Genomic DNA, 24280 nt, shown 5'->3' with positions numbered 1-24280 from the left:
TAAAATCGTACTGGAAAGTCCATGGCAGAATACTTCCTATAATATCAGCTTCCGTAAATAAAAGCTCAATAAAAAAAATTCAGACAAATAAAATTATTATATTCATAATTATTACACTCAGAAGATAAAAATATATTCCATGGTAAGGTATTTTCCCAGAATGTTCGCATGATTGAAAGAACATTTAAATTGTTCAGAAACATTCTGTAAATCCGAAAAGAATCACTCAACTCGAAAAGCAGCGAGGCAACTTCAAACATTTATTTAGCAAAATTCATATAACCGAAAATATTCTGAGCTAAGTCATTTTTCATTCAACTCTTTCTTCACAAATGTAGTACTTTATTCAGAAACTTTTAGGAAATTAAATATTTGGGGCCCTTCTGCTCTAATTTATCTTCTAGGATTTTACATCAAATTGTCGTATTTTATGGTAAAATAATAGCCTCTAATGGAGCGTTAACTGTATTCTGAAACGATCAACTGAAGGCGATTTCATGTATCGTAAATTAGCTGTTATATATGCAATATTGTTTGGGAAAATTTTTTCCTTTTTTTACTAATGAAAAAATTAATTATTTAATTATCACAAAACTTTCACTAGCCCCTTGCTTAATATGGAAAAAAATTTTAGTATTTATAACATAAAAAATATTATTAGTTATATTCGATTGCAAAAGTTAAAGCTGTAGAATTTCAAATCATTTGTTCAAAGATATGTGATGTAAATATCGTTGTGAATGGCAAATTAAATAGATATTTAGAATTCGGATTATGAAGATTATTTTTATGAAGACAATTTTTGTTAAGATCACTATGATTATCGACAGTGAATTTTAATTTCCAATGAGCGTTAAAATCAAACCATCAAATCTTGAATCAATTTCCAAAAAACAGAAATCATAAATAAATATTCGATTTAAAGGAATAATTTTAAATATTAATAAAATAAATTTTATTTAAACAACTCTTCTCCAAATTCTGATTATTTTAAATTCATTTTACTAAACAAATGTCGTACGAAACCATGTTATTAGCATAAACAATTCTGCGTATGTTAAATGCAACAGTTTTCAATTAATAAAAATTAATAATTGATTGGTTGATTGATTGTCCTGAAACTTCAATAAAATCTTCCTTTATATTTCATTGCATTTGCAAGAACAATTAGAAGAAAATTCACTCAGTTTACTAGATATTAAACAGCATAAATATGTAGTGTTCCGTTTTTATTAAAAAAAAAAAAAAAAAACATTTACTGATATATCGGGCATTATTGTGTAGATTATTTCATATACTAGGACTGTAAATTATCATAACGTTTTATATTAAGGATAAAAATTTAATTTTATAAAGTTTTCACAAAATTATCCTTGTGCTTCAATATGTATCAGCAAAATTTAAAATATTTATATCGTTTCCATATATAAAATAAGCGTAAATACATAAAAATAAATAAATATTATATATATATATATATATATATATATATATATATATATATATATATATATATATATATATTGAAGGTGATCACTCAAAATAATGCAAACCCGAGTGCAATATTTTTTGATAAAATATTAATAATCTTTATAAAATTATATAGGGTTTATTTAAGCATTGATAATTTGCAGGTAAATAAATAAATGACTTTTAATCGTATGCGGCTCATATGTGCATTATAAAGACCCTAAATATGTTTTAAAAGTTTTAGATTTGAGCATAGTTTTAGTATGTTAATTTTTTTATTACTAACTAATATTAATAAAAAATTATTTTTTATTTTAACTTTGTGCATACGAATTTTTTTATTTATTTATAATGCCTAATATTTGCATGGTAGTTTGTAACAACGTTTATAGATAGATTATTGAAGCAGATATTCAATTTTATGAAAACTAACTTACGAAAATAACTAAATGAACGATATTGGGATCTGAGCAATTATACTTGATAAATAAAGTTTTCATGTTATTTTAATATTTCATCATTCTCAGAGAGAGAATTTGCATTTTTTATAAACTTGTTTTTTACTATAAGAGAAAATAAAGTTTTTAAATTGATCTGATTATGGACCAGTCGCTGCTCAAGAACGTTAGGTAGCGGCCTAGTAGCCGCTAGTCTAAGTTGTTGGAAATCCGTCACTGAACGCAACGAAAGCGATCAATCATTCATTACCCACTAATGGGGGAAAGGGAGTGGAGGACTTTCTTTGGAAGTGTTTGATTTATAGATTCGTAGTAGGTTCGCATGGAAATCAAACTGTACTATAAAAATCAACATTTGAACGAATTTTTTTATATTCGCCAAAAAATTGGCTAGCTTAGCTTTGTGGTAATCGATTCACGAACAAGTTTCTGTGGACCATAAAAATAATCCATCTGCATCTACAAATCGCAAATAGTGAGCGGTTCGTGAACAATTCAGCGTGCCATTAGACAAGGTAGAGTTGAAATGACGTACATATTTTTATTTGTAATAAAACGCTGATGCCAAGAAAATTTGCTTCATCTTCTCTCTCTTATTAGTATCGACATTCGAAAATTTCAAACTTATCCCTTAAATGATTTTCCATGACAAGCACGTCAATTTATGTATGTGCATCTATATCCGTTAACAAATCTACAATGAAAAGGCATATCTAAACCTCGTTAAAGTGTGGTTTAGTTTAGTTATATTAGCTTCCCGCTTTAAAGCAACACTAAGGCAATTTTGGGACGGACCTCGTCATTTTGAATCCCGGTCAGATGACGAGTACGACACCTCAGCTGGCACCCACTTCTCCAAACTTCCATGCCCTACCAGCTGGAAGAGGTCTGGCCCCGACTGATTTAGCATGCACTACACTCGCTTACACAGTGGTTCTTAGGTAGAATAGGGTTTCGAACTTGAAGCCCTCCAGTTCCAAAGCCGAGATCTTACCACCGGACCACCGCGGCTCTCAGAAGCAAATGAAGAGAATGGTCTACATTTTGCATCACTTCGAAAGGAACAATTAAAATCCTAATTTTGTATTTATCTATAATTTTTTATAATATCCTAAAATTTGCATACTCAGGGGTGTTTGTGGGACCCCAAAAAATCCCCTGAAACTTTTACGGACTTACTACCGGCATTTTTGGAGTTTCGAGAAGGGGGGGGGGAGAGAAATTAAAAATTACAATTATGAAATATTGAATGACCTAATTATAAAAGTTCAATGAATTACTTTTTTTGCAAAATTAATAACCATAAATTTTCAAACATATAAACTACTACATTTTATGCAAATATTTTAAATTACCTGAATTAATTCTTTAAAAAAATTATCTAATTTCTGCTGCTTTTTTTTATTTTCTGATGTTTGTGGGCTTGTCTTTCTTTTGTGGTGAACTTCATAATTGCAGGAAGATTGACTTTTATTTTCCTCATTTACAGTTGAAGAAATTTCCTCGAGAACTGCACATGCAGAGGTAGAAGCAGTTTGCTTTTCTGCTAATGTAGAAGGTTTTTCAGAGACTTTTATAGGTGACTTTTATAGGTGTTCATATTCAGTAAGAGATCTTTGTGAATTGGATCAGTCATTGGATTTTTTGAGCCATATTTTTCACATGAGGTTTCTTTAGAAGCCATTAAATCATATTTAATAGTCTGCACTGCATCTAGGGAATCAATCTTATGAGAGGTTCTATAGTCAGTGACAAGTGTATCCATTAAGTTGAATGCACTTTCCACTAATGGGCCATGGAAGCAGCTAAGGCAGGCTTTGATCAATTTAGCCAATGTAGGATACTTATAATCATTTGTGAAATCATCTTTTAAATTAAAAACTTTAGACCAATATTTATCAATTGTACACTTGACTTGATTTCCACTTTCATCAGATGTGTAGAGCATTTCTTTGGTGATATCAATATCACTCTGGTATAACCTTATTTCAGCTTCTACTTTTGACTTTTCATTATCACTAAAAATATGGGACATAAAAGATGATAATTTTTCAAAAGCTAATATTATACTGGTTTTACCTCTTAGCTCTGAATCCAATGCTGTAAAACTAATTAGATATGAATTTTTAAGGGGTAATTTCTGTTTCATATGCTGAAATTTCAAAGTGAAATTCTCTTGCGTACATAAATAAAAAAATATTTCAATAAGAGAAACGAAAAATTTACACGTGCATCAATAAATGAAACGAAAATTTTACACAGCGGAGAAAAAAAAGTTGCGAAGCAATCAATGACAAATAGCTAATACGGCGAAAAATCCCCCTTCTCTACTTATTGGCGCCACGCCAGGAGAGATAAGACCTTTGAACCCAGAGTCACGTGATCGCACATCTGGTCGCTAAGTCTCTCCCTTTTTTTTCTGCCGCGCCTACTTGCCGAAAAGAATCCAGAAGAGAATGTCCGAGAAACGGGGGAATGAGTCATAACTCGCAATAAGGAAAGAACAAAAAAGAAGTTTTTTCCCCCTTTTCACGCATTACCACTGCCTTTGGAGAAAGAAAGGAAAAGTTTTCACCACACACGCTGACCTTGCGTTTTCTGCTTTCAAAGCAAACAAAATCGCCCAGATCAAAATAAATAATTTATTATTATTCCTACTTCCTTTTGAACGACGATCCCCGGAATTTCCGGGTATCGAAGTTCAAAATCCCCGGAATTCCGGGGTTTCCCCGGAGCACAAACACCCCTGCATACTTAAATTGGTTCCAAAATGAACTAGATCAACAATTTTGTATTGAAAATATTTAGCGAATTTCACCTATCTAGCATTTTGCGGTTTTTAACTATCAAGCTCATATATACACTAGCAGAACGGCAGTTAGTTCCCGTTCAGATCATTTGCTCTAACTTTTGATATAAAAACTATATAAATTTTATTCGTAAAGCGTTCTTTAACGTGTAAAGAATGCTTTACGAATGGAATTAGATAAGAACGATAAAAAAAAATACTCCCAAATAAATATTTTATAATTTCAAAAATTTTTAAATAGCGTATAATTTGTCCAACTCATTTTTAAATTCCAAAATCCGTTACTTTAAACCAAATGTAAAATTGTCTCACTTTATGTATTTTTCTTTTTTTATGCTCACATATGAGTGTACAGAAAAATTTCTCATGGATGTATTTCCTCTAAAATTTGAAAGGACTTTACATGTCTGATGTAAATATGATATACCAGATTTCGTTTTTGTAGCTCGTCATTTTTTAAATGCCGTAAATATCATCATGTCTTTCTGTGTTATTAGCGTTTGTTTCTAGGTACCTGTAGTTTCCTTTTTAGCTATAAAAATGTATACAAAAATCTGTATTTTTTATAATTTTTAATAAAAGTGACGTTTTTTTGCTCACTCAACCATTCAGTGGCAATAATAGTTGCATATAAGGCGATAGGAATTGATGTTCTACATTAACCGCATCCCGGCGATTAATCGCCAAAAATCCCATGCAAATAGATTCTTCCGTAATTGTTCACTAATGGCATGCAGTTCGTAACATCTAATTATTGTTTTTATGTGCTATGCAACAAAAAATGAAACACTCATGTGCGGATTCTGAAAATAAATATCTGAGCATTCATGCCTTTCAACGCGTCAAACAAGGTCTGCAATTTTACGCCGATGTGGTGAGAAACATAAAAGTATGTGAAAACAATAGTATATGGAGAGTATGCGAGAAAGTTTTGGGAAGACCACTAATTATTAATCTGATATATTCTACACTTCATATGTAAGGAAGAAAAAAAAAGATCGAATAAAAATATGAGTGAATTAAAAATTTATACAATTAAATATTATTGTCTAAATGTTAGATTCATTCGTTTGAAAGATGAGTGGATTTCATTATTTTCGGTATGATGAGAATTGATTAACCGAAAATTCTTTATCATCTTAACCTGTTAGCTGGATATGGCAAAATATTTCAATGCAAAATGAATTGAATACGAGTTAATTACCCAGTTAACAGATTAAAAAAGAAATGTTCATGATAAACTTCAAAGAATATTACAATTATACCAGAAAACGATTTATAAATTCAGCTAACAAAAATGAATCAATAAACTATTTAACATAACGTATAAAGATAAATTATTTTAAAACAGAAACTAGATAAAATAATCGTTACATATTTATTTCTATCATTTTTTTTCAGAAACATTTTCACAAACAAATTTTATATTAATCAGAACAAGAAAGAAAATAAATATTTTGCTGCTATCTCTTTTAAGCAAATAAAGAAAAATAACAAGAATCTGAATAAGAAATGCTTTTTCTATTATTACAATATATTGATAAAAGAATTCGAAATTTTTTTTTAAACTTCAGATGCGATTATAATTTGTTTAAATTAATCTTACCTGGATTCAAAAAACTTTAAACTATGCAGAAGGTTTAAGAAAAAGTGCGTTAGACAAATACATCTCAAAATAACACATAAAGTTACCGCACTTTTCCATCGTTTCTCAATAATTCCATTTAACTTAAACTGCAAAGAAACAAATACGTTCGTATTTAAAAGAATTTCTAAAAATGTTATGGTTATGCAAAAATAACATCTTTAATGATTCCATAAAAAAAATCATTTTTTTAGAGTAACAATTGTTTGTTCAGTGAGCCTTTTCGAAAAATAATAATTTTTATGAATCAAAAATAATTCTCTACCGATTACTCATAACATTAACTGTTTTAGACACCAATATCGTATAAGTTTTTCTAAAATCGAAATACGATTGATGCCTTGACACAAAATATATTTTTAAATAAAAATTTGAAGGAATTGGGTAAAATAATTATTTGTCCTCTTTTAAGATTAATTTAAAAGTATAAAAAAAATCATAATATGTTGAAAAAAACAGACTAAAAAATTAATACATTAAAATAGCATTGAATTTATATTAAGTAACCAATCCAAAGTAAGAAATATTTTGAAAACGAAACTAAAACGAAAACGAAACGAAATAGTTTCGGAATCGTAACTAAAAATTATTTCTTAATTATTATTGAATTTATATTAATATTATGAATCATTTTAAAAATAATTTTTTTACTATAGTAATTCTACATTATTTATAGTAATACTACATTAAAATTTGCAATCAATATAAACTTGGCATACAGTTGCAAAAAAATTAAAATTAATAAAAAGATTGCAATTACATGTTTGCAGTAATTTTCTTTTTATTTATCATAGAATTCGAATTTTTTTAGAAATTTCAAACGTTATGAATAATTGAATTATTCTCGTTATTTTTTTATAGTTGTGTGACATTTTACAAGTCCAAATGTTGGAAATTCTCTCTTTTAAAAAAAATACCATTATTTGTGGCAGTTAAAAAATGTCAAAGAAGGATTGGCTTTTTTTCTTTTATTTGTAAATTTAAAAATTTCGTAGTTTAAAAAATTTTGAAGCTTAAAGAATAGAGTCATAAAAAGAAATTTTGTTCGGTTATTTTTATATGAAATTATAAAGCAAGTATGTTATCAGATTTCACAATGTATATATTCCGCAAAAAATATCAGTTGCTTTGTCTTTATTTCTAATAAAAATTTTCAAAATACTCAAATAATTCAAACTTGCATGAAAAACAATTCTAAGAAGTATTAATATTGTTGGTATAATTTTGGCATCTATCATATTAAATCATTGCTTTAATTAATAATTAGAAAAAAATTACATTTTTAAAATTAAAACTTAATAAATAAATGAATGAAAGTTTCAAATTTTTGTCAAACTTATAAAACATTCAAAACTAAATTTAAATGCATGTTTAAATATTTTATCGGTAATTTGACTAAGATGGTGGAACAGACTTAAAACAAAAATTTCAATTTTTTTACTCACCGTTTTTATAAACAGCTTAACTTCGTTCTTTACATTTTTGCAGAGATATTCCGTTGATTAGATGTCATTAAAAGCAATATTTAAAATCAGAATTGTCCCTGACAGATTATCAAATCATAAAAAAATCGCATGACAAGTTCTTAACACCACAGCACAAAACGATCCCGAAAGTTCCGAAAAAGAATCTGCTCGCAGTAAAGTTTCGTTCGCAAACTTGAAAGCTTCGATAGCAGAACTGTTGATATCACAACTTGGAACGTCCAGTTATTGTGATGGGCGTCCCAGTCGCTTATCACGGCGGTGACGTAAGATCGGTGTTAACCAATCAGAAGCCAGATTCTCCAACAAATACCATCACCATGACAACGAAAGAAGGGAATAAAAATTGATGCATTTAGGATTCTATACTTTGGCGAAGGATATCGCCGCAAAAATGTTTTTATCAGAAAAATGCAGCTAACTTTTTTTTTATTAATCTTAAAATATCCAGAAAGTATTTTACAAGAATTCAGGGGAAATATTTCAGTGATATAATTTGCGAAGAATGATAAAATTAGGATGACTTCATAATGCTTAAATGAAGTGTGAATTATATAAAAATCCTAATGGCACATCTCTTTACTTAATGAAATATCGCGGAAAAAATATGTTGTGGTTCTGATTTATTTTCTTAAGACGAAATTAAGAGAGTATTCGGATTTATTTTGTAATAATGGATAGATCATAGATAAATTGAAAAAATCTCTCAGAGTTAGGGGAAAAAAACCAAATTAATATTCGAAATGCTGAAAATATTAGATTTTTTGTTTTAGAACAGTAATGCGGTAGTTATAGAACAATAACAGTTGATATTTAAATTAAGATTAAAATATTGTTATCGCAATTAATATAATTATACTTGACATTGAAACGAAATTCTTCTATTTTTATAAATCATTTCAATGTGAAAAGATGAGTTTTATAAAATAACTTTTGAAAAAATTTGAACTATTATTTCCCAATATTTATTTTAATAGTTATAATAAAATCGATTTTCCATGAATGAAGATACGATTTTTTTTTTTCATTTATTGTCTGCAAATGAATTGAAACTAAAAACTTAACTTTTCTGTTGCACTGCAAAAGATCTGAAATAAGGGGGAAAAATGCCTAGTTAGAATTTCTGTTTCATTCCCAAAAGTACTAAAACTAGCAACTTATTTTTTAACCAAAGGCCATAAGAATCCGATATCAAAATACGTTCAATAAATGGACTTAAAAAATTGATGATAAAATGAATTATATAATTAAAACATGTGAAAATTATATTTTTGCTGCTATGTAGGAATAAAAAACTAATGTAAAAACAGTTTTGGATTTTTTTTTTTTTTTTTTTTTGTAATTTTTAAGACTGATTTAAAACTATTTTTTTAAATTTCAAAGGAATTGAATTAAAATGAAATAAATTATGAAAAATAATTATATCAAAAATACATGTGTGGCGGGTTTAAAATAAGTCACAGTTTTTCCCCATGTAAACGTGACATATCTTGCATATTATTCAATACATTTTTTTTAAAAATCCCAGCTACAATTAATTTGACAGATTCTCTAAATTTAGAAAAGTTTGTTTTATTTAAAAAAATATTAAAATTTAAAATATGAATATCAGCAAAATCAATAACAGAAAATAAAATTTTGGAAATGAAGAAAAAAAAAATTCACATATCTAATTTTTTTTCTGATAATTATATCACAAAGAAAACTACAGACGAGAAAAATCAAAATTAATAAATAAACAAGATGTAGCAAAAAAACAATATTAATGAAATCAAAAGGTTTGCTACAAACACATATGCTACTAGAATTCAAGTTTATATATATATATAACACATTTTAGTAGCTGCGAGGCCGAATAAAAGAAACTTTTGAATTTTTAAACTTCGATTTATTACATCCCAGGAGCCCCAATTTGTAGAATGATAACGTGGTTGGAGATGTGCAAGTCTACATCGCGACGCAAATGCAAAAAAGAAGGAAATTTTTCTCTTCAGTGATTTTACTACGAGATTTTGATAGGGATTTCTTTGAACCGTGTCGATTTAGGAAAGGGAATATTAAGCCTCTTTAAAAGAATTTTGTAATCATTACGGATTTTTATTCCTTCGCTCAGAGAGTGAGAATATGTTTAATTCATCATTAGTTTCCCAGAGTGTGTCAAGAATTAAATGAAAAAAATGGGAATTGGATCAGGTAATAAGAGACCATTTTGAATGCAGTTAACATGGGCTAAATTGAGATAAAAATTAGAAAATTAATTAGGATTTAAATTAAGAAATATCTCGTTTTTTTTTTTTTTTTTTTTTTTTTTCACCACAGATTAAGCAACAGGTTCTTTGAACTCATCGGGAAACAATCAAGTTAATATCGATAGAACCAGCGAGAATGGGCTCTACGAAGACTGTGAAGCTTGTTTAGCGAATTGAGATGCGCGAGGATAGAACCTGTGACCTTCGGTGACCTTAGTTCGCAGTCCAGTAACATAACCAGGATACAAAAGCATATGCTCGTGTAGCGTAGTTGTTAACTGGCTTATACAAGTATGGTGAATAGCATAAAAGACTGTGAACGCTACAATTGCACAGAATTTTCATTTTCTATGTACCTCACATGGGAATTGTGTATCATAGTACAACGAGGGGGGGGGGGGGTTGTACATTTGAGACTATTTTGTTGATTAAATGAAATCAACATTTGACGCGGAGCTACAATTTTAGATAAGATTCCTATCGCAAATTACATTTATCTAAGCCTTTGCATTAGTTATATATCGCTTTTATACGCATTCGAATGCACTGACTGACAGATGGTCAATCCTTTGACGAATTTCATTCCAAACTTTGATTCGGGTTTATACTTGAATTGTGCACTAAATTGTATTCCTTTATTCTCTTCCGTTTAATGTATTAATGTATTAATTTTCCTATTTTCAGACAGATATATAAAGTTCCCATAAAAAGAATTTATTCAAAATTTGATAGAAATCAACAAATTTAATATAAAGACCAAATTTCAGCCATCTAGATCAAAGTGATTTTGAGTTACCATGCTCAAAGACAAACACAATTCCAAAAATATGTTTTACGGATTCAGGAAGGTCTGAAATTAGATAATTCGTCAAAATTTAGGAAATCGTATCTTTTTGATGACTACAGTATTTTCACTCTATTTCTTATACGAGAAATAAAAGGTATTATTGACTTTATTTAAAATAGAAATCTTGTAATAATTAAATAAAAAAAATTTTAAGCGAATAACGGAATTAGAATGCAAAATGCGTAATTTTCATTTTTTAATTTAAAAAAAATCTTTAAAAATTTCTCAAAATTATGTCATAGATCCAACACAAGTTTCTATAGAGCGACAATTGTTTATTCTCTTTAACAGTGCACTGACTTTTTCCTCTGAAATCCCAGAACCAATACAAAAGACAAATAGGTTTGAAAAATCTTCGAAAACAACACGAAAAATATTAAATAAAAATTCTTCTGTCTTAAATTTTAAGTGAATTCAGTCTCCTTTACGACTACACGTAGGGAAACTTTTATTATAGTAACAGCGATAGATTTGTCTCGACACCGCAGACCGCCCACAACGCTTTCTTATATATTTAATCTTACTTCACTTTTCCTCTTCCGTTTACCTTTTCAATCATTTCCGTTGTCAGTTTTTAGAATATTGCTTTAAAGCTGCAGACTACGTAGATAAAATCAAAGCGTCAGAATGTTGTCACGATTTATTCTAACTCTTTTGTTATTATAAGATATAAAACAAATTGAAAACAAATTTTCAGTTAATTTTTTTAATATTTATCGATGTTTATTCAGTTCTTAATTATTCTAAATTCATATTTTTATTGATCTAATTCGATGAATTTTTACATTTCGGGACTTATGTTTTTAATGATTCAAACGAAAATCCATAGGATACACCAAGGTTTTTTTGGATTATATGCACTTTTTCTACCGAATTATAGCGTCTTTGAGTGATATTATTTCTGCTTACAAGTTAGAGAAGCGATAATTCGCTATCTGTACGACACATGGGCAAAATGTTTAAGGTATTAAAATACAGACTTATTATCATGTGAAAACAATGTTGTTTTGGTTTGAGATTTTTGAAGCTACAAAATGCACGGACGGAAAATTAGCGATTTATCGCTTTTGAGACATCAATTTTTCGATTTTAAGTTTATAAAAAATGATAATGAAATTTGTCACATTTGGCGACTTATCGCCAACATAAAGTTACAACTTCGCTGGATAAGGTGCAGATAAAGTTACAATATCGTCCGGACAATAAAGGGCAGGGCTGTAAGAAATTATCATCCAAAGAAGCACAGAGAAGAAACTGGGAATGAACGCGAAACAGCGAGGTTGGATATCGGAAATTTATATTATATATAATTTTTATAATTTTTCTAACTGGCAAAAAAAGGAGCTTGAACGATTTGATGAAAAAAAACCATCGTTTTCTAAATATCGACTAATCTAAATATCGATTTTCTAAATATGCGTGATATAAGTCACGTGATTGTTTCAAATTGGTGTAAACAGGCTAATGACTTAAATTAAAAGAACAATGACTTAAAAAATAATAATGTTCTCACATGATAACAGGAAATTTGCTATAGCAGATTTCAATATATTGAATGATATAAAAACAAAGTATATCTGTGAGCAATGTAATTAATTTATTTTGATAATCAAATCTACTCGTGAAACTGCAGTTATTCAAGTTTCCGTAAATGTTCTATGTGCGTCTTTCCGGTGACACGAAAAATGTCTGTGTGGTATTCCAGTTCCTAACTATGGTGAAAAAACTATTTTTTGAGTCTAGAAAAGTTCATCTTGATGTCATACTCCAAAAGTACAACTGTATGGGGGTAATTAAGTGCTTTGAACAGTGGTCATATGAATTAAACTATGCTTTCTAAACTTCCTTATCATGATGTGGATTCTCTAGTTACCACAACGGATTTAACATACATCAAACCTGCATATGCGTCATTTTTTTTTTTTTTTTTTGGTTGGCCGTCATTTTAGTAGTCACAATCCTTAACATTCCATTTCCGAAACAATTGAATTAAATATTTTTGATCTTTAAAATTACGGTGCGAAGTTTGTTTATAGAAAAAAAATAATAATTTTCCAAGCTCTAAAAACGATTTCAAAATTGCTCATGTATTCTTTATATGTATGCATGTATGCATGTCTTTATATGTATGCATTAATTAACGCAATATGACTAATGCATTAAAACTGCATTTGTTACAAAAAAATAAATATTTAGATCTTCTTTATGCAAAAATAGATCCTTAAAGAGGTAGAATTTCTTTCTGTAAAATACAAAAAAATCTAATTTGTTTATAAATAGGCAAGTTATTACAAGGAGACATTCAAAATGTCAGTTAAATAAAAATAAAAAATTATTCTAGCCCAGTTGTTCCATACCTTGTTGGTTGTACAAAGCCCTAATTAAGTAAAAAAATATTTTGAATTTCATTAAATATGCAAGTAAAAAATGTACACTCATACACATACATACAAATAGGTAGATAGATATATAGAATTGAATGAAACAACAGAAGATATATAGAATTGAATAAAACAACAGAAGATATATAGAATTGAATAAAACAACAGAAGATATATAGAATTGAATAAAACAACAGAAGATATATATAATTGAATAAAACAACAGAAGATATATAGAATTGAATAAAACAACAGAAGATATATAGAATTGAATGAAATAAAACAGAAGATATATAGAATTGAATGAAATGAAACAGAATAGATATATAGAATAAAACAGAATAGACATAGAATAAAACAGAATAAAATTGAATAGAATAGAAATATAGAATGAAAAGAATAGAAATATAGAATGAAAAGAATAGAAATATAGAATGAAAAGAATAGAAATATAGAATGAAAAGAATAGAAATATAGAATTGAATGGAATAAAATAGAACAGAATAAAATAGAATAGAATAAAATAGAACAGAATAGAAATATAGAATTGAATGGAATAAAATAGAAGAAAATAGAACAGAATAGATATACAGAATTGAATGGAATGGAATGGAATAGAATAGAATAGAATAAAATAAAGCAGAATAGATATTAGAATTAAATAGAATAGTTTGAAAATATAAAAACTCAATGGAGTCTTTGATATTTGCCCCTCAGTAGAAAGTTAATACTTCGAATTAAATTTTTATTTTTGTTTAGTTTTTCTAGTTTAATATGTCATTTTCTGCATTCATTTTGTTCCTACAGCACGTTTAAACATGTTTTAAAAGCACATTTACTCATTTAAATTATCAGCAACTACATCAAATGGATCAAAGCACGTTTAGTAATTGCTGGACACTACAGTCAAACTTTCATTTAGAATGGCACAAATGATGCAGCTCCAGAAAGTGTTTTAGAATCTGGTCACATGATTATTCCACTAAGGTAGTACTAATATTCATGATACTAATATTTTCTTCTTCAAAAGGTTATACTTTGCTTTTTGAAAAGCAGCACCTAAAACAATCACAAAAAGGCCTTTCAGGGGCTCTCTAATATGCAATTCGTGACCCACAGTTTGGAAATTGCTGAGATAGAGACATGAATTTACTGTACCATTTAAGGTAAACGGAGACTTGTATGGCAATCCGGAGAATCCACGTGCGTTGTCCCATCAATCCTGATTTAAAGACAGTCAGGACTTCATGGCAGCCAGTCAGTTGGAATTTGGCTTAATCCAAATTGCAAACAATCCCGCCAAGAGGTTTAGCAAATATCAGCCAAACAGGCATATATATTATATGGACCTGAGCATTAGGAAATGAAATCTTTGAACGAAAGTAGATATTGAAAAAAATACAGGTTTTAATCACTTTAAAATACCTTAAGACTTTTTTAAAAATTAAAAAGTAATGAAATAAAAGCTGAAATCATCTGGAATAATTTTTGAATCAGAATAGGTCAAAATGAATTTTGGTTATGATCTTCCTATGAAGTTTGTAAACGGGTAAGACTATGTTTGAATTTTCATTCACGTGCATTATTAGCGTAAATTAACTGCCTAATTAAATCACATAAAAATATAAGTTTCTATTCCTAAACCATTGTACCTATTTAATAGATATTTCGATGTATTCCTAGATTAAAAAGGACATTATTTATTGTTCATATAGCTTTCTAAACATTTTCACATATCCAAAACATGTTGGTACAAGACAAAAACCTCATGTTGCAAATATTTTTAAGGAGAATAGTTCAGTAGATAATTATCTCAAGTTTATTAGCATTGGATCTTGCCTCATGAATAACAATTCAAAAAGATTGCATTCAAATTAAATTTTCGGAAAGGCTCCCCCCCACCACCATTTTTTTTAATGGTTCTGGAAATTTAGTCGTCAACTAATTGCCCAAACTCCATACTAGTATTTATTTTGAAGGAAATCATTTTTTTCCCCTGAATTTAAAAGAAAATCCTTCAATTTTTAATGCCTACTAGGTTTGATTTTTAATATTCTCACCATTTTTATTAAACGAAAATATCCTTTGAACTCTGTTTATCCCTTTTAATAATCAATAAACTAATAATTAAATACTAAAAATATTACATTATGTTTCATCATCCAGAAAACACATATGTACAAAGAGTACAAATTAGTACATTATTAAAATTAGTACACTTCCAAATGAGAGAACATTTATCACGATTAATCCAATCTCTACAAACAATTTTTTAAAAATCTGTTGGGATTTTTAAAAAATTGTAGCCTTAGGTAGTGTATGTTATAAAGCTTTAAATATACTGGCCAATTTATTTTCACATTTTAAGTTTAACAAACATATTGATGTTTTAATGTAAGCCTATTTTTATTTTAACAATCTTGCAAGAATATATGCTTTTATTAATATATGTATTACGACCCATAACCACGTTTTTCATGCTTTATAGAAAACTACCCGTTTTCCTAAGCTTCAAACTATAGCTTGCAGAGCATCTTAAATTCTTAAAAATTAAAATAATATTCCAAGCCTTTTAGAATTCCATTGGCTTGTTTATTCTTTCAACTTAACAGCATATATTACAAACATTGCCAGATTCCGAAAGGTTTACAATTGATCATCAACTATTATACAAAAAAAATAAATATTAATAAAATATGTTTATGAAAGAAAAAAATCGTTTGCTTTTACTTTTTAATAATATTTTAAATAAAAATAGTAGCAGTTATAAAATGTCTGAAAAGGAATCGTCTGCTAAATGTTAACAGATTTAGATTATGATATTTACCGAACACCAGGCTTGCGCACAACTTTATTTAAGCAGATTTCGGTATTCATAAATGAAATAATTTAATTAAATTAATTTTGTGATAGAATTATTTCACTCTCAACAATTATATTTCACGAAGTGTTCATCTCATCCCCAAATTCTATAAACAATAGTATTTGCATATTTTACAATTTTATTTATTCTGAAATTAAACTGCCTAAACTGTCTGGTCGAAAATCCGTCATTTTATAAACATAAAGGAAGTTAAAATAAATAAAAGCGTATATAATATGGGTTTAGTATTTTACCTTACTTCTTTAACTATCTGTTCTACTCAAGTTACTGTCATGCTTGAATTGTTGAAATCCGTCAATATTTTTTTCTCTTGAAACATCCAAATATCTAAACAAATTTTTAAAGACTATATATATTTGATGATAACTACAATATATTTGACTTTTAATATATTTGATGATAACTACAAAAAATGCTTACTACTAGTTGGTTAAGTTAGTAGTACTAGTTAGTAAGTCTCGAAATTACTAGGTAGTAACAGAATTACTATCTGATAACTTTCGAGAGGGGGGGGGTCAAAAATAATAAAAGGGATCAAGATTAATATCTGTTATACGTTATCCTGCAGTATTAGTCTCATAGTAAGAAAAAGATATATACAAAAATTATTATTTGACTCTAAGCTTATGGCTTCCGACCTTGATGACTACTTGGCCAAGGTCATAAAAATTTAAGAATTATGGTCCTATCATTATTAGCAATACATATCTGAAGACTCTTTGGAAAATACGTTTATAATTTGTTAGTCCGTTATCAATGTTCCCGCAGTAATTTAACCAACACAATTATAATTAGAAAAAAACATTTGATTTTTTTTTTTTTTTTTTTTTTTTTTTGCATATTTACCCGTTAATTCTTTTTTTTTTTTTTTTTACTTAACTACATACTATTAAGATAGATGAGTTTGCATTTTACATTTCAACAAGTTAAACAGCAGAATTCAAAAATTAAATACAAATATACAACTATTGTGCCAGGATCACATATTAACTTTCGTTTCCCTAGATTCTTGAATTTTCGAGAAACCGTGTTGGCATAAACAAAGTGGACCAACAGAAAGTCTACCTTTCGATGATTTAGTAGAAAATTATAAGCAGATATAAAGTTTTGTGTGATAATTATATACGGAAATTAACCCATTCAGCCAGCGAAACTCACAAGTCAAAAACTTGATACATAACTGCATTTCTCTTAATTAAACCGTATGCCGAATTTCCTACATATAGTTTCTCGAAAATTTGAATAATATTTTTTCCACAATGAGATAGACTTTCTAATAGTAGTAGTCCGATTTCTTCCAGAATGTGATAAGAATCTACAATTTTAATTTTAAGATCATACACCCAATTTCAACAGTCGAGCTCGTTTTCTTCCTTTTATTTACGTTATTATTTTCAATGGTAAATATAATTCCAGATTCTTTCTTTCTGTTTTACATTGTTGTCTAAAATGCGAAAGTTCACCGAAATTCTGTAGATGAACTTCTAAAGCGATTACAGTTTATCTAAATACTTTATACTAAATACTCAGATGATTTTAAAAACAACAAAAAAATTAGAGTAATAAAAATAAACCATAGGAGAATTACACGAATTTTATCTCAAAAGGGGTTCCAAAACGACAAGCATAACAAGTAAAAGATTCTTTTATAAAGGTCTTAATAAAAGAGTTTAAATAATATAAAGATTTTATCAGTTGTTTGTTTGCGCCAGATGATTTACAGGCATTTTTCGAAAAATAACTGATACACCCACGCAACAAGTCCAAAGGGTTTCCAGAAAATAATAAACATTTTAATTAAGTGCTGTTATGCAGTAAAGAACCAATTTTCAAAAACATATTTTGATAAATAGTTGTTTTTCGCAAGGCTTTCCAGGAAAAATCCATTTACTATATATTTCAAAATGATTTATTGCATTAATGGATGTTTTCATAATCTTTCATTTCCAATGAAATATGTAAATAATCGCTTGGTTTAAATGGTTTTTTTCGGTGATTATTTGTTCAGTCTTAATCTTATGATAATACAAATTTTTTCTAGTTACAAATTTATGTCTTATAAATAGAAATCTGTTTTGTGTTTTTTTAAACCGGTGGGAAAGGTCACCTCCAAAAATTAATAAACTTGTCTTACCAGAGAATGCCTTACATGGCCCCAAGAGTAATATTTTTTTATAATTATCCAAGAAATCAAAGTACCTGACTGAATAAGACGAAATAATGAAATAGAAAAAGATACTATACTATACTGACAGAGAGACACGAGAGACTCTATATACGGAAAATATGAGGCGAGAGAGTGAATAAAATGATAAATCTCAGCCAATAAATCAATATATCTAAATGCTAAGAATTTAGAATTATTAATAAGAAAGGATCAGACATAAAAATTATTAATCTATTGAAAAGGCAGGAATTTTACTTAAATCAAAATTCTTCAAGCAGCTTATTTATTAGCTCAATGTAGAATGGACTGTATTTCTTTGAATTTGAACAGCAGATGATATATATTTACAAAAGTAAAGGCTTTTCCAATGAAGAGCTCGAGATTCATAAAATCCTAGTCGATTGCTTAGCTACATTCAGTTTAATTTTGTCACTGCAGCCATTTTGACTAATCCGTTTGAAATCCGTTGCCATGGCAACAAGCTTCATTGTGTAACACTTCTGAGTAATATTTTCATTCAGTTGAGAAATATTTAAAATGCGGGTTTTCATCGATTTAGGGTGAATTTCCGTTACCAATAACAAATTTTAATACACATTAAAATTTCAATATTATTTCATTTAAACGGGTTATAAAAATTGTACATAACAAATGCGAAAATTACATATATTAAACGCATTTGGTATTTTAGTATATAGTGGGCTTTTGGCGAGCATTTGGACAATTGGCATAATATTGACGATCTTGGCAAGAAACTGCTCCTGAATTTTTTAATTCTTAATAAAATAAGTATATGTTACCATTAAAATGTATAATTCAGTAATTTTATAAAATTCTTAGTTATTTCATGAAATTACTGATAAATCACGATCAGTTATTCTATAAAATCTTTAGTTATTTCAGTAAATAACTTTCCGCAATGAGTAAAATAACGGGTATCATGATTATTTGTCTGGCGACGCTTAAGCATTATTTCGGGTTCAGTTAAATTTTCTATTTGGCACTATACCATTTGGATTTCTTCCCTTTGATTGAGTAGTACTTTCACCGATTTTAATATAAAAGTTCTTTTACTGAACATTTGTAACGATATTTTGCAGCCCCATTAATTAACTAAGCGAAGCGATGAATTCCAAATGGTAGGGGTCTCCCTAAAACTTTCTCGCATCCTTTCTAATGAAGATGCTATCCCAATAAACGCTTTGCATGGCACTGGCGTACAACAGTTACGAAATATTAGCCTTTGGCGTGAATATACCATCTTTACTGAATCTGTCGTTATTTTTGGCGATTAATACCCGTGTGGATTAAAAGTATTTAAAATAGAGTTTGTGTTTGGAGACGTTTTTCTTAACCCATCGAAACCATAATTTGGCACAAAACTCCACTTATGTCACAAAATCTCGTATCAAATTTGATATATTTAAGTTCTTACCGCATTTACATGTTTCTGAAAGTACAGACCGACAGACGGTCAATCCTTTGTTGGATTTGCCTCAAACTCTGATAGGTATCTACTCTATAGATGTTACATCTGTCTACTGAATTTTATATATCCAGCTCCTTTCGTTTTGCGGTTATTGAATTAGCTTTTATTCGAGTAGGAGGAATTCCTCTGTACTTATTTTGGGTGAGCCGGAGTGTAACCCCCTTCTTCGCCAAGTTGCGATAACGCGCCAAAGTTGGCAACCTCCAGACTGACAAATCTATTATCTTTTGCCTTTATTATGCGCTTTAATTCCACATCTGCTCCCTCGCTTTTGAACATTTCGCAAAACACTGCGCATGACTGTTGTTGGCGAGTTGGCGATTTTTGAAAATTGCGCCAAGCAGAGGGTTAAACTCCGGTCCTACCCTTATTTTACTCAAAATTTGAAAGAAAATTTGCAAATTTCGTGTGAAAGCCATATACCAAATTTCAGCCACCTGGTTCAAAGCGTTTTTGAATTATCTCTGTCATAGACAGATATTTTCAAAAAAATGTGGTTTTCGAACTCGGAGAAATTTAAAACGAGATGATTCATAAAAATTTCGAATTCGAATTTCTTGATGGTTTCAATATTTTCTCTACATTTCCTATACAAGAAAGGAAAACTTGAATTAATTAAGTTGAAACTTCTATAAGATAATTTGTTTACATCTGACTGTTGCCATTAGACGATAAGAAATGACGGATTTCTGAGCCACGAACATTAGCGTATTATATGTAAAGATATACATGTGGTGACGCTTTATAAGCCAGAAAACAGTTACGGTAAATGAGTAATTACTTTTGTTTGTGGTCTTGTTACTCGGTTACGAACCCAAACGTTATGAGTTGGGTCCGCGCTATCGCCAATAACAACATACATATAATTATTAAAAATAATGTGTAAAATATATGATACGTTTATTATACGTACTATAAAAAAAAATCATATCCCTTTATTATGCTATATTTCTATATTGCAAATTTATTCTCAACATTTTTAAGACCAGGTAGTCATAAGGTGAAAAGATGTCAATTATTTAAAAATGAAAGCAGCGTAGTTTGTTCAGAAAATTCAGTGTCACTTTATTGCTACATTTTGAAGGAGACTGTTTTAAAAAATTAAACAAAAGAAAATTTCACATGAAGCTTCGAATCGCTAACGTCAAAAAAAAAATATAAACAAAAAATACCCAATTTCAATCATAATTGACTTCTTCATTCAAATCATTTCGAGTAATCAGCCAAATCTTCTATGTTATTTGCAGGAATTAAGTGAATTAACTTGATTAAATTTATTCCATCATTCTAATGTCATTAGCTGTCACTAAAAATAATGCCAGGCACAATTTTAGCATTTTAATTTTGAACGACAAAAACAAAATATTAAACTAAAAAATCGAAACTAATTATAACTTTAAAAAAAAGTAATATTCCAATTATTATTATTTATTTATTTATTTATTAATGCAGCCGATTTCGGAAATCAGCTGGTTTGCCAGGAATGCAAATAGAGTTTAAATTAAACCTCTTGTTTTTTGCTTGAAGTTCATGATTCTTTCAGAAAAACTAGTTTTAAGCATCAAAATATTTAAAAAAAATTATAGCAGTGTTAATATTTAAAAAAATTATAGTATTTGCCCCAAAGTATGTAGATAAAAGTCAAACTCAGCTCACGAATGAGAATTTTTTTTTTAATTAAGAACAAATAACGAATGTATCAAAATTATTTTCACTAAAAGATTAACTACATTTAATCCAGTATGCAAAATCAGAAAATAATTCTAACATTATTCTCAATGGTGAAAAAAAAATGTAAAATTCTGGAGTAAGACCGAAACACCACAATGAAATTTATTGTTAAAGAATCATTTCGAAAAATTGACGAAATTGGAAAAGTAGATATTAAACAACTAAATTGATATTACCGAAAACTTTCTTGATCTTAATATAAAATAAATATACAATTTTAGAAATCATCAGGATAAATCACCAAAAGAGAACTTCACTTTTATTTAATTAAAACAAATTTGAAAAAAATTCCGAGGTGATCATTTTCTTTTTCTAAAGAATATTTATGTCGGAGCAGCGTCTCAGAAAATCCTCCTTTAACTGAACTTGAGCAGTGGTTACTCAGTTGCTCCCTAGATGGCGCATGTGGCATCAGGAAACACTGTTCGTTCCAGTATCTTGAAACGACTACTTTTCGACAATTCTATTTCCCTAAGGGGTGAGACGCGGTAGGATGAGCGCGTTTCCGTAATTCGTCATTCTTTGACCTTGATTTCCGCCCTATTAGATATTTTTTTCGTTCATTTTTTTTTTCATGTATTTGCGACTATTGTTTTCGTTTCCAACCATGTTATTTTATTTTAATTCAGTCCGCGAGTAATCCGAGTTTATTGTTAAATGTAAACATCTCCTCCTTTCAGCTTTCCACTTCTCTATTTTGATGAATTAAACCCATCCTAACGCAGGCGCAAAAGCGCGGAGGGTTTTGGAATATATTTGGTTTTATTAATAGCTGATATTACATAGAAATAGGAATAGAAAAACCACCCTGCATATATAAGCAATACTTTTCTACCAACATAATTTTAAATAGTAATCGCGAATGAATTACACATCGAACGAAGTTACACTTCATAGATTTTTCAAAGAAATTCGGGATATTAATCTATAATGTTTAACCCCCACCCCCCGTTTTAAAAGAAAAAATTGAAACTTTAATTCCAGGCGAAGACAATTGTTTGAAACGTTTTGAAACTAAGCATTTATTACAATAAAGCATTTCGGATTATTTAACTTCGTATTACGTTTTGTAAAATATTTCTCCTTTATTCAAATATTACATCTCAAATAGGTATTGCTTTCGCATACAAATACGGCAACAATGAAATACGATGAAACCTTGCAGCATCAAAATTCCATCTTTTATTGAATTTTATTTTGCGTCCAAATCCGAATGCAACTAAGTGATTTGGAAATTCTTCTAAGCTCGAGTTTAACCATGATTTAAAACTTTTTTATAAAAGATTTCGTTTTTGATAAATATAGAGCTGAAAGGAAGAGGAAAGATTCTATTTAGGTGATAAAAACGAATTGTCTGCAAAAAATATCGTTTGGTTTCGAATTTTATATAACCCCTAAACAATTTTGGGGGGAAAAAAGACTTGCTTCGATCTAAAGGTAGGAAAAAAATATTTAACCGAATTTATTTTGCTTTAAACAATTTAACAACCCCTAAATATAGGTGAGAATAAAACGAAATAAAAAGATGCGCATAGTACGTTTAAGAATATTATGATGTATAATATCAAATGTTTTTGTGCGCATTTTATAGCCACCGTCCGAAAGTCTGAGTATCCCCCCGCTCCTCAAACTTTCCACAATCTTAAATAATATGTTATTTTTTTCTATTTAGCTCTAAACTTGCTCTTATCGGAGCACCTTTGAAATGAAAATAGAATCTTCCGGTATGGTGGTTGGTTCTCGCCACCTGGCCGGGTATAGAAGGGGGGGGGGAGTCGGCTACCTTCTACCGACGAAAGGACGTGCTTATCACGGGGAGGGTTGTGCCATGACCGGTAATGACTCTTAGGACTCATAGTTCTCGCTAGTGTTGCTGTTGCGGCAGTTCGATCAATCATATTTATCCCTAATGGAGTTGTAATTTATGGTTATCATAAGAGTTAGATGAATTATCATATCAATCAAATCAAATTTAGCGCTTGAAGTATAAATCGATATAAAATTGTAAACTAGATTGGTTTGAGGATTAACCATCTATTGATCTGTGTTTTCACATTCATGTAACTATAATACATCAAAAACAGGACAATCTAAATAAATGTTGTTTCTTATGGCACTTAGCTTGGCGACCATTTGGCGACTTTGGCGCCAAAATAGATTATACACGAAACATCGATAATTTTCCTGATCCGTCCAGTAGGAACCGAGATATGCCTCGAACGTCCCTGATTGGTTGAGAGGCTTCTAGCCCCGCTCCCTGAGACCTATAAAAGGAGGCGGCCGCGGCTGCCAGGGTGGTCGTAGTCGGAACCGACGGTAAAGAACTGGCCTTCCAGAGATAAGCGGAGCAGCGACGGGGTGAAGCTAGTGCTGAACTAAGCTGTGTGCTACTGTCTGCAGTAGAATCTGTTGTATGCTGCTGTCTATGCTGTTTTGTATGCCGCTGTGTATGCTGTTGTATGCTGCACGTCTCGGCTGAAGATAATCGTCTTCTGAGCTGTATATAGTTGTCGTCTTTGTGCTGTCCTGTGTATCTTCGTGCAAATAAACGTCATTGTTTTATTTTCTATTGCCGCCTGGTGATTGAGCGTTCTTCACACCATATAACTTCCACTATCCAAAAGAACCCCGGAAATTTCGTAACAGTATGCAATAATTTTATTTAA

General features: G+C 29.4%; 1 protein-coding gene across 2 annotated transcripts in view; it reads right to left on the bottom strand.

The window, feature by feature from the left end:
- The window catches only part of LOC129972200 (thyrotropin-releasing hormone receptor-like), a 245738-nt gene that overhangs the window by 211500 nt on the left and 9958 nt on the right, over positions 1 to 24280 (bottom strand). Inside the window, exon 1 of one of the 2 annotated variants that reach the window (XM_056086234.1) lies at positions 7828 to 8042. The exons of the other annotated variant lie outside the window; for it this stretch is intronic. The gene's annotated coding sequence lies outside the window, so the exon portion shown is untranslated. Of the gene's footprint in view, positions 1 to 7827; positions 8043 to 24280 lie in introns of those variants that run through there. 2 annotated transcript variants of the gene reach the window in all.

This window comes from Argiope bruennichi, chromosome 6 (genome assembly GCF_947563725.1).
Source record: "Argiope bruennichi chromosome 6, qqArgBrue1.1, whole genome shotgun sequence".
In the NCBI taxonomy this organism is placed as follows: domain Eukaryota; kingdom Metazoa; phylum Arthropoda; class Arachnida; order Araneae; family Araneidae; genus Argiope; species Argiope bruennichi.
Note: the sequence above shows the minus strand (reverse complement) of the source record. Positions and strands in the feature narration are given on the sequence as shown.